General features: G+C 41.7%; 1 long non-coding RNA gene across 1 annotated transcript; it reads right to left on the reverse strand.

The window, feature by feature from the left end:
• Positions 1–4,533: 4,533 nt before the first annotated feature.
• On the reverse strand, positions 4,534–13,242 carry LOC137447793 (uncharacterized). The gene is made up of 3 exons (XR_010988929.1): positions 13,103–13,242; positions 12,892–13,003; positions 4,534–4,577 (listed from the first exon to the last, which is right to left on the reverse strand). It is a non-coding gene; the product is annotated as an uncharacterized lncRNA (long non-coding RNA).
• Between the last annotated feature and the right edge of the window lie 1,258 nt (positions 13,243–14,500).

Consider the following 14,500-nt stretch of genomic DNA (forward strand, 5'->3'; position numbering starts at 1 on the left):
GGTACTCTTAGGAAAAGGAAAAGTGATGGACAGCCTGAGGAAATGCAGCTCTTTTTAAAAATGGTCTTGTTTTTAACTACCATACTGTATTGCTTCAAAATCCTCTCAAGAACTTCCTTATGTAAGTGAAAAACAGCCTCAGAAATTGCTGGGGTGGTTTAAATCAACTTCAGTACAATCAAAGGTATATGTGCTCCCTTAGTCAGGGGAGTTGGAAACAGAGCTATCAATAACAGCATGTCAGATAAACACTGAGGGCAAAGAGAGGACTTTGCTGGGACATGACTTTTTTCATCCTCTTAGGGATTCTCTTTCTCTTCTGTCTTCAGTTGCTTTTATATCTTTAACCATACAGCAGCCAAGGCAGGAGAGGAACTGTCTGACAACAGTTTCATTGACAAAAGTGTATGATTTTTGCTAGAAAGCACTTCCTTCTCTGCTGAAGGCTTTGATGTCTTTGTTCTTTCAGGCTTGGGGGTTTGGTTGTTTTGGTTTTGTTTCTTTCTTCCTCTTTAAAAATGATAGACAAAATACTTGAAAGTCATCTTTTTAGTACAGGCAGGGTAGCAGGAGCAGCAACAGGAACCCTTCATTTGAAGAAGTTATCATCTGGCTAAAATGATGTATTTGAAATATCATTTTCTAATCCTTGTTAAGAAAACAGGGCCCTAAATAATTTAAAGCTGCTTATTGAATTTTAGAAGCATGCATGATTTGGTTTTCAAGTTGTCCTCTTCCTTCATTGGCTATCTCAGTGTGCCCTGTCTCTGCTGACTCAGAGTTTTGTCCTTTCTTGTGGCTTGGTTTCACTGTCTGCAAAATGGATTAATGGAAATAAGCTCCTCTGTAAAGTACATTGAATCAGCATCATAAAGTGCCATTAAGTAGTAGTTTCCTCTGATTTGAGTAGATTTGGAGTTTCTAAAACTGAAATCCTTTTTTTTTTAATCTTTTTTTTTTTTTGCTTATTATCAAAAGTAAACTCTTTCCCATCCATACCAACCTGCTTCCTGGTACCTAAAGCTGCAAGCATGCAGCTTTCTCACTGCAGTTCACTAGGTCATGAATCCAGTGCTGTTAATTCCCTGGTGTAAAGCTATGATTCTCCACTGCTCAGTAAATGGAAATTTCTCTGTTGTCTTCAATGGTAGCAGAAACAGATCTGTTTCAGACACTCCAGATTCAAGTCTAAGGACTAGTCCTTAAGGTTGTAGGTGAGGAAAACAACATGTGATGATACTACCAGCAATGAAGTTACTGTTGCTAATAATTCACTTCAGTCTGACCACAGAGATCAGAAAACCACCAGAGACAACTTCCTGTGGTTTGACACTGCAATCCTCTAGTGAAACATGACTGTGTTAACCTCTTCTTTTTTTTCCCCTTTTAATTAACTCACTTTCCTAACAAAAGTTTCAAAGATCATGATCTCCTGATTATTATCCACCAAAGAGGGCTTCCTTGGCATGAGTTGGGGAATGAGAGTTTCTTGGCATGTAAGGATGGGTGATTACAGCAGTGAAATGCCTTTTGGTGCTTCCAAATGAAAAGCTATTTGATACACTTAACTGTGCCTATGTCCAAGCACGGCAAAGCTCCATGCTAGAGGAGATAATGAGGCGTTTTATTCTCCCACCCCACAAACCAGTAGCTTCTGCATGTATTCTGCAGGAGTGCTTGGCTGCCTGCTCTGCTCTTTGCTCTAACTTGGCAGTGAAGGGAAAGCTGGACAGAAGCTCAGGACTAAGTGGGGTAGCAGCAAGACAGGCTGCTGTTAGGCATGCTCAAACCCACAGGTTTAGAAAAGAGGTGGCAAGAAAACCAAAGCCAGATAATGCCACGAGTGTATTAGTCCATGGATGGTGCTTTCTGTATCTCAGGTATTTCATATCATTGGCAAACCCCCCCTGTTTGCAGGGTTCATGCTGCCCACAGGTCTGCTCTTCTCCATTGGGCTTTTTGTCTTTGGCAAACACAGAACAGGATCAGTCTGGGTGCTGGGTCCTGTCCCTCCAGCTGTTTTTCCCAGCTGCTATCACATACTGCACATCTGTATGGCACTGCACTCATCAGCTCAGTGCCAAACTCCAGCCAAGAGAGGAGGAGCAACCTCACTGTTGGTGAGATGAACTGCGCTGGCCATTCCCAGTAACCTGCTGGTTAAAGTGGCCTGAGGGTTGTTTCTCCTACCCTACTGAGCAGGTATGAGCAGGTATCATGCTCTTCCTGTGATCCACAGCAGGCCAGTGTGAGCCAGCAGTGCTGCACAAGCACAGCACTCTTCCTGAGCTGACAAACCCTGATAAACAAAGAGATAAGGTAACTTAATTCAGGGCAGTTGTCACAATAACACCATAAACCTCTCTTGTGTAAATGCCTTAAAGTCCAGACAGGCTCATTCTGCACAGACACGTCTTGTTCCCTTCTCTCTCAGCTTAACAACTGACCTGGGTGAAACTTTATAATCTGTGACTTTTCAACAAAACCATTGTCCAGAATTTGCTAAATGTTTAATACAAATAAATTTCAAAAGGAGTATTTTTCATGCTGCCTCTTACTGTTGGGAAGTTGATCTCATTTCTGCTGAGCTGAATTTTCCTTAGCTTTCACAATTGGGATAGTTTAGAGGTCAGTCTTTATGATCTGTAAGTAATCCCAGTTACTGGGATTTACAGGAGAAAAAGATCATTTGTTACCCCCTGTCCCTCCTGCTGCTCCTCCCACTCCTATGGGACTGCAGTAGCAGCTTCTTAGAGGAAATAAACCCCAATAAACCAGCCTAAACACTGGGGTTTGGTGGTGTTTCTTTTTTTAAATCTCCATTCTTAGCCTAAGCAAAGCTCAGCTGGAAGCCTAATAAAACCTTTGAACCAGTAATTTGTGCCCATTCTTTTAAAGCCTTTTCCCATTTTAAATATTAGTATAAAAAGGGGATTTGAGGAATCTGTATGGCCAAAGCAAACATTTGACACACTGTTATATTAGACTTATAGAACATAAAGCTTAGGCACAGGAACCCACACTGCTGCTGCTGCTGTTCTGTGAATCAGAGCTTCTGATTCAGCAATAGAGACAAAAGGGCTGGAGGGGGGGTGGAAATAATAATAAAAGTCAAAGTGTTTCTCTGTTTGTCTCCCTGTGCATCTGCACACTGGTTTCAAATAGCAGGAAGATTGCACCATGTCAGTATGGCAACAAACTGTGGAAAGAAAATCTTGTTTAAGGTTTTGAAGGATATTGACTAATTTCTCTTTTTCATCCTGAAAACAGTGCCACTGACACACGTTTTTCTTTGCTGTGCCACAGACATTTATGTTTGGATATTGTCATGGAAACTAAATGGGCTGAAATGATATTTTGGGTTCTGTTTCTGCAAGGATTCAGCAGGATACCAGATTTCAGACCCAGATCTTCTAAGCCTGTGTTAAACTTTATGGACCAGAGCATATACAGCTAAATTCCTGTGTGCTTCTAGGACTCAGCTCTGGGATCATGGAAGCAGAGAGATGGATATAAAAATTCTCATAGTAATAAACAAGTAGTTTTGTGTGGAGAGAGTTTAATGAAAGATACTTTTCAACATCTTTTCCTCCCTCTAGTGTGTTTTTGTATTATTATTTTTTTTCTTGCTGCCTTGGGGGTGGGGGAGGCTCCTTTTAGCATTTGGAAGCTGTCTCCCCTATCCCATTCCCTGTTCAATGAAATCTATTAGAAACTTGCCTTTAAGGTCTTTACTCCTTTGGTAGGTTTGCTTGAATTTAGTCAGTGATTAAAAACTTGTGGGTTAGAAGGGAATGGAGAAGAAATCCATACAACAGTAGCACATAAGCCTTGTTTCTTTAGGCATTCAGCTAAAACAATTTAACATGTATGTCCAAGGTGAAAAGCAACATGCTGCTCTGACACTCTGTATTTGTCATCCATGCTTACAAATCCAACACTGCAGCTTTATGTTTCTACTGGAAAGAAAAACAAACTAAAAACAATAGAGAAACCACAGTGCCTTGCTTGGAGTTCAAGGATTTGTGCAGAGACAGGGCTGGGTCCACTGTGGGGAATTAAGTCATTTCCCATGCACCAGAAAGAAAAGGGACAGCCCCAGGACTGGAACTGGGGTTATGTGGGAGCTGGGGACAGTTTGCTTGATTTGCTTGGGGGCAAACAGGTGGGCTTGGTTTAGTGTCCTCTCCCAGTCACTGCTGCCCTCCCTGCAGTGTGTTTACTCATGCTAGCAATAGAATATGTCTGAAAGGAAAATACAAGTATTTTAGACTCTTAATTGAGTGCTCTTGGTACTTAATAGTACTCTTAATGCAATTCAAGCAGTGAAGACTGAAGGTAAGGGAAGGTCTAAATATGTTTCTGAAGACAGTATACAGAAAAAAAAACCCTCCCAGGTAGCCAAGAGCATCCAAGAGCAAAACCTGCAATTTTACAGAGGAATATCTGATTTTCTGATTTTATTTTGAAATAAAAACCTGAGTTTAATGAGTGATACCAAAACGTGCTGCTTGACTGCTGCACAGGAATCATGCCAGGTTCTCCTCAGCAGCACATCAGCAGAAGCAGAGAGTTCCCTGGGAATTAAAAAGCAAATAAAAAGAGGGTCATGCATGTGCATGTGAGATGCTGTCATACAAAAGAAAAAAGTCCCTCAGAGCTCCTGTTCATCTGCTTCTCCGTCCTGCCTGTTCTAGGCCTGTCTGCCATGGATTTCACGCTGTCCATCTCTGCCCATCCAGGACACTGCTGCTGCTTCAAGAAGAGTGACCAAATGAAGCCTAGATTCACAAGTGTGTCGCTGTTTCGCCTTTGCTCGTGGCATAAATCAAAAGTGGGGGGGGGGTCGGGGGGGGGAAGATCTGTTAGCACAGAGCTCAGGTTTGTTTATTTTTTTGCCAGCTGCAACACGCTACCCTCTTAGGGGATCACGTAAAACCAGTCATGGTTTAGGTTGGAGTGACATGTCAAACCCAAACTCTGGGCCTGGCCCCTCTCAATGAATTACAACCTTGTCAGGAGCCTATTATATATATACATATATACATACAGAGAAGTATTTTTTTTAAATTAAGGTAGGGTTTTTATCAAATCAAATACCTGCACACTAAATTATATTGCTGGTGCCAGCCTGACTCTCCTCTCTCTCTCCCTTGCTCTCTTTTTTTTTTTCCCCTCAGCATTATGATACAGGGAGTTTTGTTCCAAGGAGGGAGTTAATGGCAAGGTCCCACACTGCTGAGGGAACGTTGCTTGACCCTTGCCATGTGTTTTGTTTTTGAATATTTACCACAACATGTCCCAGCGCTGTTGCCTTAATGATAAAAATATTCAGAGTCAAAGAGTGGAGGCCTGGGGTGGTGGGTGAAAGGAAGGTGAATCAGTAATAGGGTACAGCCATCAAAGATGTTTACTCATCTGTTTTCTCAAACAAGTTTGTTTTGCTTATTAATAGGGCTTGAAATGCCAAGGGGAAGGTTTAAGGTGAACTAAAAATGCCATGTGTCTTCTGGCATGGAGTCTCCTCCTTCTGGACTTGCTAAAATTAGTTGGGTCCTGGCTTTTCCCTTTTTATCCACCTCCTCCCTCTGAGGAAGAGATGCTATTGTTGTTTTTTAGAGGAGACCAGAAAGTTCAGTAAAGGAAAGTAGTGAATGTTGACTGGGGGTTCATTTAATTCGTGTCACAGCAGTTCCTGGAGTCAGATGTGTGAGCCTCTTCAAAATAGTCCACATGATAACTAAAGCAAAATGAAAACATTAAGAAGTTTTCAACTCCTTCTCTTTTCCATGGAAAAAAAGTGGAATAAGTGTTGTGAACTAACATCATCTTTTACACACAGCTCTGCATACAGCCAGGAGATACTGCTTGTGTAGTTACAGCCTTTCATGGGAAGAAGGTGCACACAGAACAACATTGGACAAATTAAAGTGATACACAGCACCCCTGTGCCTAAGAGTTTGATCACAGAGTGTGTCCTTGTGAGGTGAAAATTCTGTACCTGGCTAACAATGCACCCAGCTCCACATTGGCATCAAATCCTGCCTCTGTGTGCTTCTGAGGAGCATTATGGTTTGGGTTTTAGAGAATTGAATTCAGAGCACACTTGGGGGGAGTTGGGAGAAAAGTTTTCCTCAAGGGGACCTCCACAAACCGTGACCATTTGTGTTCAGAGAACATAATGAAAACCTCTTACTAATCCTATATCATGCATGTCTGGGCATTGAGCTCATGTGCAAGCTGAAAGAGGCTCGTGCTTGTAGGATCAATTGCAAATTTAATACAGGGTGATAGAATACACCAGTGTCTGAGCATACCAGCACAGCATTAACTCCAGCCCATGGTCAGGCTGCCCTACGCTCAAGCAATTATTTGTTATGCAAGATGAGAGGGTGAAGGAATGCTTTGGAGGAAAGTGTGTTTCATAGACCATTCCTGGAAGTGCCTATGCTGACAGACACATGGAGGTAAAGCATGGAGAGGGACCTCAAAGCAGAGCTGAGAGAGAAGAGAAGGGATGTTGGACAACAGCTGCAAAGGAAATACATGGCATGTCTTGATATTTTAGATTGGCAATGATGAAATAAGCTGAAGTTAAGATAAAAAGAATGCAGAGCTATGTGATAAGGAGAGGAGAGACACCCTAACAGAAAAGACTGACTGTGTTAATCATAAAATCATAGGATTGTTTAGGCTGGAAAAGATCTTTAAGATCATTGAGTCCAGCCACTAACCTAACACTACCAAATCCATGTCCCTCAGCACCCCACCTACACAACTTCTAAATCCCTTGAGGGATGGGGACTCTACCACTGCCTTGGGCAGCATGTTCCAGGTCTTGACAACCCTTTTGGGGAAAAAAAATTTCCTAATGTCCAACCTGAAGATATTCTGTGCATAGCTGGAGGGATGAATCTGTTTTAATCAGGAAAAGCTGAAATGTGATGAAGGCATCAGAAAATCTAGAGGCCCATTTCTGATGGTTTGGACATTTCACTGAGCCTCTGTCTCTTGCTGTGTAGTATGACCAACCCTGACCTTCTGACAGTCTCAGGACTCTAAAACCCAAGCTAAGTCTCTCTAGTTCAGGTTTTTTTCCATCTTAATAGGAGCTGGTGAGGTCAGAATCAGGCTCCAATTCAGACTGAGATTTAATATATCCAGGAATCTTAAGGCAATTAAATGTGGCAGGGTTATGATGTTTCTGTAGCTCTTGTCTGATTTCTGTTCATCAGATCCCAGAAACAGAAACATATTCCTGAACATTGGAGGTTTTATCCTTTCTCCCCAGTATGCAGGTCAGGGTAACCTCCAGCCCTGCTGCCTGCTGCGGACAGATGAAGTAGGTCCTGCCTAACTCTTCTGTTGCCTTATTGTGCACAGTGCTCTGAAGGGGGCAGAAATCAATCACTCCAGGAAATGGCTCAGGGAGAACATGTTAAATGTGTGCAGTTGTTTAATTGTTTTATAGCCCTTATTAAATAAAGGTACAGGAGAGCATCAAGGTGGCCTCCTTCTATTTTTAATGTAGATATGATATAAATTTATGTACCTGATTAGGCCAGTCTTGTGAGTCCCCTCAGGTTTCTGAACAGCTTCCAAGCTGTCCCCTTCACTCAGTGTGGAATACTTTGTCGTTTTTTCTCTGGTTTTGAAGTGGGGCCTGCTAAACCTCCAGTGTGTGTCTGTGTGTGCAAATGCTTCTGTGCTCCCTTGCTTTTCTGCAAGCCATGGACTGAATCTGGCAATGGATTTTCTGACTGGTTGAAGAAAAGTGTGTTTCTGAGGTGAAAAATTTGCCTTTTAAATTTCTTTGAAGCTTATACCAAGATTATAATTCATACCCAGGGCTGAATACCAAATGACCCTGTTACTCATTTCCACAAATATCCTGAAAGGCAAAGAGTGAGGCAAGGGAAAACACTGGCCTAAATCCAATCCTGTTAGAACCCCAAATCAATGGCATTTATATGAAGGTTGGATTTGGCCTCCTCCATCTTTCATTTAAAGCTATAAGATTAACAGAATATAAATATTACATGGTGCCCCAGAGCTGCACCAACAAAGTCTGCTCCAAGATGCATCTTTCCTTATTAAACAAGGCAAATATTGTAAAATGAAGTCTCCAAAACAAAGACCCTGTCTCCTGGAAAAACTCTCAGTAACTGCTCCTCGTATCCTATGTTACAAGGTACTTGGGAAGGCTAAAACTTGGAAGAAAATATTTAAAAGAAGCTCCTCTTTGGCAATAACAGAACAATCCCCAGTGACTATCGACATGATACATCGTTAGTAAAAGGTTTTGTCAAGCTGAGTCCCTCTGGTTGCATGCTGACAGGCCCATGTATTATCCCAAGAATTTTCCAGAACAAAGAAAGAGAAGGAAATATGAACCTTTTTATAAGGGAGACAAACTCCCTGGAAAATTTAATGAAGACTTTTCAAGGATCTTGCAGCTGAACAAGATTTACTTTGACATCTGATGTGAATGATGGTTTATTTCCACTGCTCAGTGTGGTGGACATCACTGTGGCAACAGCTCAGAGCTTTTAATTGTGAAATAATGATCTTTTGATGGCACAGCAGGAATGCTCCATGTCTGTGCCAGGTCAGATGCTAGTGGTGATTCTTGTTCAAGTGCTAGGCTATCAGATATGCTCTTGCAAAACTCCATCCCACCACCAGTGCTCTTCCATGCCTGCAGCATCCACTAGTGACATTCTGAATCTTTGCACATCTGATGCCAATTTTTCACTCATGCTTGAATCCCAAGGAGGTGATACAGCAAAATAGAGACCAAGCATATATTTAGCTTCCATTTTGGAATCGTGGCTCTCTGGGATTTAAAGTTTGAGATAAAACATATGGGCTTCAGCTGCCTCTCTAGGGATACAAAGTTCCAGCCCTGTAGAATACATATTGTATATAATGCAAGGTTGTTATTTCTCCATTAGCACTGCCAGTGCTGGAGTTGGCTGTGAGTGTGCCATTCTCCTGACACATCATTAATAAACAGGTAATTTCATACCTGATTTCTACAGAATGTCATGCTGAAAACCACCTGGGTTTCAGTTTTCATCGACCTTTAAAATAGGGGGGAGAAAGAAAAAGAAGAAGCAAACTAAAATATGAGAGTTAAATTTAAACTGGGACTGGTCTAATTGGCTAATGGATCAATCACTGATTCACAGATTGGGTGGGAAGGGACCCTCAAAGGTCAGCTTGTCCAACCCCTCTGAAGTAAGCAGGTACGCCTCCAACTAGATCAAGCTGCTTAGGGCCACATCAAGTCTGTTCTTGTATGACTCCAGGGATGGGGCCTCAACCACATCCCTGGGCAACCTATTCCAGTACTCTCATTGTAAAGAACTTCCTCCTGATGTCCAGCCTAAATCTCCCCTGCTCCAGTTTCAAACCATTGCCCCTCATCCTATCACTACCAAGCCTTTCTAAACAGTACTTCCGCAGCCTTCCAGTAGGTCCCTTTCAGATATTGAAATCAACTTTGAAGCAGCATAGCTGCTGGAAGCAGGAATGGTGTCACTGCACACTATGAGGCCCCAGATAGCCAGTTGTGAAGATTTCACAGCATCAGCTTCACAGTTAAAAGCCATTTACTAAACAAGTATCTTACCAAACTCTACAGTTTCACTACTATATTCATTGCTCCTTTATTCTGTCTTATCCCATGGATACAGAGAAATCTATTCTCTTTTGTAGCAGCATTTCATGTATTAAAAGTCCTGATGTATGTTCCTAATGCTTTTTCTTACTTCATCTGAATAACTCCAGTTCCTTCCACTTCCCTGTGTATAATTTCACAAACACCTGACCTGTGCTCACTAATCCAAATTAGTTTTGTAATTGATCTTTCTTCCAGAGGGTGTTACAGGAGTGTGCATTTGCCAGCAGGTGTCACCATACGAGAACAATAATATCAAGTTCTGGAATGCAACTGAGTGCTGCAGGAAATGCAATTCCTGTCTTTGCAGTTCATTTTGCAGACCACTGAAACGTGTTTGTTCCATAAGGATTTGTCACTTTCAGAGAGAATAAATATGTCCTGCAAACAAGAGTCCCTCAACCCAGGGAAGCACACCATGGTTGGAAAAGGAGCTTGGCAAAATTATCAGGGACCTTCTGAAGTGGTTGCTGGCTGCTGACAGCAGAGAACTGGGTTAGGATTTGTGGTGGTGTGGGTCGCTGGGTCCAGAAATGTAGACTTCTTGAGGGTCCAGCATACAGAGAGCACAGACAGCTTTCCTCCATAGCCTGCCCCCTGCACTGAAGCACTGTTTAAAAGTGCTTTCATCTGTGTTTAGCAGGCAGTAGCCTCTTCAGATACAAGCACTTGCATAAAAGCTGAAGGAAACAGACTGATCTCTAACTGTAATTTATGTGTGCATATCCATGACATAAGTATCCCTTTGCTTTTTTTCTCTTCCTCATCCTTAGCTTCCTGAAGGAATTCTGAGTCAAACCTCTCCCTGCCCCCTCGCTTCGCACAAACTTCAAACTGTTTTTCTCCTAAAAATTCAATTTGATTTTCTGTTATGTGGCCAGGACAGTAGCACTCATCTGTAACTCTGCAGAAGCTTTTAGGGATGGTCCTGAGCTGGTAAATTGTGTGCAGGCATAGGCAACTGCAGTACAACCTGCATCATATGAACTAGAACAAGCTAATGAAAGGGGTTGAGAAAATGTTCTCTGAATTTTCTTTTCTTGATTAAAGAAGCAACTGCTGCATAAGTACTGGAAATAAAACCTGCTGCAAACTGAAGGATCAGTATTTAGCTCTTTATCCCCCTCACGTCCCCTCCCCAAAATCAAATAGCGTTGTTTGAAATTTCCAGGGAAGCTTAAGGCCTAAAGCATTGGGTGAGATGTAAATTTCTTAAAATATTTATCCATCCATAAGTGGCTACATATTTGACATTATTATAGGGCTTCTCAGTGTTCCATTTTATTAAAAAATATTTATTTGGTTTCTAAGATTACTGCTTCTCTGACCACAGAAAATTCAATTACTGAAAACTGCAGCTATCAAATTGGTTGAAAATAAATAGCCTTTTATCCAGGCCTGGCATGGGCTGGTTTACTTTTAATACGTAGCCATAAAAAAAAAAAAGAGAAGCTCTTTCCACAGAGAGCTGGTTGGCTACAGAGCAAGAAGCCAAGGAACACTTTGCATCATCAGGTTTTATTTAAAATAAGGTAGGGAGAGGCAGGGGGAGGATAATTCATTATGAAACTAATCAGTTGTTTGATTTTCTTTGTTGTTCTTCTTTTTTGTTTGTCTTAAGTGACAGGCCATACCTCAAGGTGTTTCTTTTGTTAGGCCAAGTTTTGTTTTCTCACTCACCCGGGTAAATAGATGTGCAGGTAACAATCCCAAACACATTTATAAAGTACTGGCTGTCTCCTGCCTGTAGCGTTTTAAGCCAAGCATTGTGTTTTCAAAAGGCAAATAATAGAAAGGAAGAATAAATAGAAATAAATAGAAGGAGAAAGAGAAGCAGAAATGAATAGAAATAGAAATTAATAGGAATAGAAAAAATTGAATAAAATGGAATGGAATGGAATGGAATGGAATGGAATGGAATGGAATGGAATGGAATGGAATGGAATGGAATGGAATGGAATGGAAAGATAGAATAGAATAGAATAGAATAGAATAGAATAGAATAGAATAGAATAGAATAGAATAGAATAGAATAGAATAGAATAATAGAGATGGGATAGGATAGGATAGGATAGGATAGGATAGGATAGGATAGGATAGGATAGGATAGGATAGGATAGGATAGGATAGGATAGGATAGGACAGGACAGGACAGGACTGAACTGAACTGCTGGAGGTTACCCAGTCAATAGATTTATTAATTGTTTTTAATCTTTAATGATATCAATTCCCTCATATCTCAAAATGATGTGTTTCAGAGGTTTATCAATGAAGCAGGCACTTGAATGTAGATAAAGGCTTTAGCACCCTTTGTGATACACCTACGCATTGGGTGAATGTCTGGCTCATACCTTCAGCCACAAGCATCTCTCTCCTAACAATGCTTTGCAAAAGGGGAACAAAGAGAAGGGAGCAAATGTAGGAAGAGTGACTTTCATTTCCAGGTTTGTTCAAAGGGACTGGGCTAAGACTTCACCTCCTTTAATTTGTTAAACAACTACATTGCTTTTTCAGCCTGTAAAGCCCTTTCTACAGCATGTCTGAAGCCACCATATCTTTCAGCTAAGGTCCAAAAGGCATCAAAGGCTGGAATGTGAAACATCTCTGTCCTGTCATATGCCAGAAGTTCATCGTTAACAGGTTCTGTTAGCAGCTGGGCTGACTGTGAGCCCCTGCCATGGACGGATCAAGGGTGCTTGCTGAGAGATTGCCCTGCAGTGGTTTGAGAGGGAACAATGTGCTCCAGGCAGAGGCAGCTCTCAGGATGCACCAAAGAGCTGTCTTTCCCAGCACCAGGATGAAAAGCAATGAGATCAAAGCTCAGACTGAAGGCAAAGGGAGATAATGCAATGGGCACATGGTCTTTCCAAAAATACTGCTTTTAAAGGGAGGCTGCCTTTTGCCTGGAGAATGAATGTCCATTGCTTAAAGGTAACCTTCACGGGGAGTTAAAGGGCTATGATTTTTCTAAGAGAAACAGAAACATGTCAGTATTAAAAAAATCTCAGGTTTTATTGCTTTGGAAAGACATCTGAATTCCCTAGAAGATCTGTGGGAAAATCCGTCAGCTGCTGAGATGGGTAAAAATATTCCTGTATCTCCCACTGGGCACACTGAGAGAATCACAGCTATAACCATTTCCTCAAAAACTGGAAGCACTTTATAGTTCTTATACACTGAGTTTTCATACATTGAAAGTGGAGGATTACCTGCAGATCTCAGCTATGGCTCGTGGGTCAGAACAACAACCCTGGAGCTCTTCCGTTCTGATCCCCTTCAGGTGGCACATTTCATTTCCTCATCCCCCAGTCTTTCCAGCTGCTAAAGAGAGACACTGCAAAGGGTTATGTTGCAAAGTCCAGTAAAATTAAATAATGCTTGGAAAGGGCTCTAAGAAGATTTTGTGAGGAAAGGACTCACTTAGGTCTGAAGAATAGCTGGCTGGGTTTCCACCTCTGTGGTTTTGCAGGTCTGCACACACACGTCCCATTGTACACAAAAGCTGCTTACTGCTTTAAGCCAGTTGGTGAGTGTAGTGTGTGACATCCAGGCATGCAACCACATTGCTTCAGCCAAAATGGCTGAAGGAGAGAAAAGAGGCTGAGAACCTGCACTTAAATCTCTGTTCTGATGTGATTTCCCAATTGCATCAGGAGGCAAAGTCTGATTATGCCAGAAGATAATATACACTCGTGGTTATGCCACAGTTTTCCAGGAGACCTTTGCCCAGCTTCCCTGGAGGAGAACCAACTCCACTGTCTCCTGCAGACTCTGCTAGCTACAATGCTGTTGAAATGTAGTTTATGGATAAAATGAAGTTTAGGTATCTGTAATGGATCCTTCACTCTAAGCCAATCGACCAATAGTGCTTTAGCCACCAGTTGCCAACCTCCCTTTTTCCATGTCTTAAAATGGTGGCACAAGGGAAGCTAATGGATTTGAAATTACAGGAACAGCTCTACAGACTTCCTTAGCAAATGAAAATAAGAGCGTGTTGGAGTTTTATGCTGAGCTGTATGATTGTGAACAGTGGTATCCTTGCTGCCTTTCTCCCAGGGCTGACTCCCAGCCTAAACCACTTCACTTTCACTGCTGACTTGAGCCTCTTGGAAAGTAATAAAATCCAGCAGACTCTGCTGCAGTGAGGTAACTTATCACCACCAGCATAAAAACTCCCTGGAAGTGTGTTTATCTTAAAAGCTTCTATATTTATATATGTAGAGAGAATGTCTACTTCAAGATAACATTGCTTTGCTCATTTAACAAACTCTGCCTTGAATAAAGATCTTCTTTGGAAGCTTTTTTAAGGTGAGTTAGTACTTGGTGTTGCCTTGGTAGCAGATACCCTTCAGGTTACAGTATCCATTGCCATTCATACAACCAACACATTGACTATGCTCCCACTTTATATTCTCAGTAAATCAAGGTGAAGTTTTTTTAAAGCCCAATTCATATTAAAAAGCTTTCCTGTGGGTGTGAAGTGATTTTGACACAGATACAGCTCACACTGAGAACCCTCCAGCCTTGTGGCTTCAGGGCAAAGACAGGGAAAAATATAGCTTGGGGTGGGGACAGGAGTTAGAAATAGTGTAGAGGACCCTTTGGTAATGATGCTGGGCTTTAATTCATGTCAGAAGAGACCCAGCTGTCACACACCACTTGTCACAGATTTATGGATCATCTGTTTTGTTAATGCTTATGGATCTCTTGCTGAACATAACCCTGCTTGATTTTTTTTCCCCCTGATCAAAGACTGTTAAAGTTATAAATGTCTCGGTGATATCCTGAGGTTTTCTGAGAAGAAGGTGTGTTGATGGA

This window comes from Melanerpes formicivorus, unplaced genomic scaffold, assembly GCF_026170545.1.
Source record: "Melanerpes formicivorus ecotype bairdi unplaced genomic scaffold, bMelFor1.0.p_v2 SCAF_21, whole genome shotgun sequence".
Taxonomy (NCBI): Eukaryota; Metazoa; Chordata; class Aves; order Piciformes; family Picidae; genus Melanerpes; species Melanerpes formicivorus.